Raw genomic sequence first — 3,069 nt, forward strand, 5'->3', positions numbered from 1 at the left:
CACAGTGGGGACTGTAAGTTGGGGAAAAAATGCAGGTCCTCCAACCAACAGCATGGGGCATCCCTGTCCCAGGCCTACATGGAGGCTGCAGGGGTGCTGACCCATTGCTCAGAGGAGAAGTGGGCAGCGTGGGCCATCCCGGGCTTTGGGTTGCTCTGACACATCAGATATTGTAATCCACAAGGCATGTTGCTGCCTTCTGTAAAAAACAGCTTTGTAGTTTGTCTTGAAGGTGTGTGGTCATGTCAGGATTGCTCTGGTTAGCCCTGAAATGCAACAGCAATGGTACTGCTTGTGCTTTCTGTAGACGGTGGGTGCCAGATGATGTGCAGAGCAGCCCTGGGTTATGGGCTCTTACGTTCCCCTGTAGTGACTTGGTCCTTCTGCAGAGTCATGCTCACAATTCCCAGGGGAGGGCACCGAGCAGTAAAATTATTTTTAGAGCTTGTAAACAAGTAGACCGGTGAGGATCCCTGCAGATGACCCAGCTCTGTCTCCTGCTCTGCGCACAGGGCTGTGCTCCTTGAGGATCACAGATATTCCTGTACCAGAGAGCCAAGGTGGGGTGAGGACTTGTCTGCATTTGCTAGCCATGGTTTGGCGATTGCCACCTTCTTCCTGAAAGATGTGTCCAGCCCACGTGGGTTCAGAAATGCATCTTGACTTCTTGTGCTCAGAAGATTAAAGAGAAAATAACAAAGATGATGATTTAAACTGTTGTTAAACCAGGTTTTTTATTACAAAGGAGATTTCCCCCTCTCATATCCAGCTCCAGGAACAGGCACCTGCAGATGTGGTTGGTACAGGGGGATGTGTCTGGCTCCTGGGGCAGGGCTAGGGCCAGACAGAAAGAAGAGATGGATGGAAAGAAGAGGTTTTGCTGCAGAAATTCCCCTTGACTGCTCTCCTCTCCAAGCCAAATGAGACACGTGGCTGGTGTGACTGGGATTATAGGTTTGGGGATGCCTTGGAGCTGTTGACAGACTGGGGGCTTGGTGCCACTCTCAAGTGGGTTGGCATTGGGCACAAAGGTCTCACACCCTGAAAAGCCTGATCTCAAGCCTGAATTAATGGAGGAAAATAAAGAATAACTTGGCTGATGGAGATCTTCTCTGGTCAGCTGGTGCCAAAGGGATCGCAGGTGATGACAGTCTCTCCCTGGCCAGTGGTGCGAGGAAATTGAAGAGATGAGGGGAAGAGAGAGACCCTGTGGTGTAGAGGTGAAGCCATTTGCAAAGGAGAAGTCCAGGGCTCCTGCGAGGTCTGGGACATCCATCCAAGCCTGCCCAATGGGGGAACGTGGGCATGAAGGTGTTCAGTGCTGCATTAAAGCCGGTATTTCTTGTGCTAATAAAGTATCTTGCTCTAAGCACCCCTGGAAGTATGAGTTGTGAAGGTGGAGCAGGGGAAACGGGTAAAAAAATGTGCAAGATCTGGCCTTAGGGGTCTAAGGAAGCTGCAGGAACTCATCTCCATGATAAACTGGTGACCCTGGGTTATTCTGGCCATGGGAAGCAGTGCTGCTAAGTGGACATGGCTGCTCAGGGAGGATCCGGTGCTGCCCAACTTCTCCACGAGGGTCCTGGAGAGCAGAAAGCGGAGCCCCACAGGCAGGCAGAGCAGGGCTGGCAGCCAGAGCTGGACCACTTCATGCAGGATTTGGGGAGCAGTGGGAACAGGGTCAACGTGTCTGGAGGCGAGGTGGCTTCTCCAGGGGTGACTGCGTGACCGGTGGCTTTCAAACCGATGGTGTTTCATGCCCAGCAGCTCCATGCTGTGCAGACGAAGGGTGGCCGAGGTGCGAGTGCTGCTCTCTCTGCTCTGCTGGGGGTGATGGAAAGGAGGATTTGGGATTGTGGTTTGGGGCCGGGGGGGTGTGTTCCTGCAGGCAGGGGCTACGCTGGTCATTTAAGATGGCTTTATGCAGCTGGAGGAATGTAAAGCAGCTGGTGGGGAGAGTGAACTCAACCGCTTTGTCATGCTTGCTGCAAGTATGGGGGGGGGCTAGCTGCACCCCACGCCCCATTGCCCCAGGGAGGAAGGACCCCAATCCATGGCCCTGGGAGGGGAACTGGGATTTACTGGGAAAGCAGTCAGGGCACTGGGGGATCTCGGTGGCAGAGCGGAGCCCTGGGAGGGGAGGCTGCAGCCCACATTTCTGCTTTGCCCCACTCGGAGCGTGGGGTGCTCAGGGCTGGGACAGGGCCGGCTTTGCCCCGGGCTGGGGTAGATGCATCTGCGTGGGCTCAACCCCAGCGTGGGGGTTTAAACTTGTCCCGGGGGGGGTCAAGCATCTCAGAGCCGTGTGGCCAGGTGGGGCTTAACAGGGAGAAGGGGTGCAGCCGGCCCTTGTGTGTGGGGGTGATATATCCCACCAGTGTCACCTCCCGGCTGGTAGCACCCCAGGACGGGGTCCAGTCCGGCAGGTCCTTCCAACCCCCCCCCCCCCCCCGCATTGACCGCGGAGCCCCGGCCAGGCTGCAGGGAGGCAGGGGTTAAACCTGCGGCTCCCGCACCCCCTCCCCGCCCGCCGTCCCTCCGCCCTCCCGCCGCCGAGGAATTTCCTAAAACACCCAAAAAAAAAAAAAAAAAAAAAGTGGGAAAATAATAATAATTAAAAAAAAAAAAACCACACCACCACCACCCTGCGGATCCCCCCCCCCCTCATCCCCCCCCCCCCCCCCATCTCCGCCTTTAATACCAACAAACAAACTCCTCGGCTTTCCCTAAAGGAGGCGCCTTTGATCGGAGCGAGACGAGCCCCGCCGGGCACCGGCACCGCGGCACCCCCGGGCACCCCCGGGCACCCCCGGGCACCGGCACCCCCCGGGCACCGTCCCCGTCCCCGAGGCATCCCACACCGGGACCGAGACCGCGGCACCGCTGGGCACCGGCAGCGGGAGCGAAGAAACCCCCGCCCCCCCCCCCCCCCCCCCCCCCCCACCCCGGCCCCCAACCCCGGCACCGGGACCGAGACATCACCGGCCACCGCACCGGGACCAGCACCGGCACGTCGGGCAGCGGCACCGCCGGGCACCGGGACCGAAGCCCCCCCCGGACGCCGATCGC

Source organism: Accipiter gentilis, chromosome 19 (genome assembly GCF_929443795.1).
Source record: "Accipiter gentilis chromosome 19, bAccGen1.1, whole genome shotgun sequence".
Lineage (NCBI taxonomy): Eukaryota > Metazoa > Chordata > Aves > Accipitriformes > Accipitridae > Astur > Astur gentilis.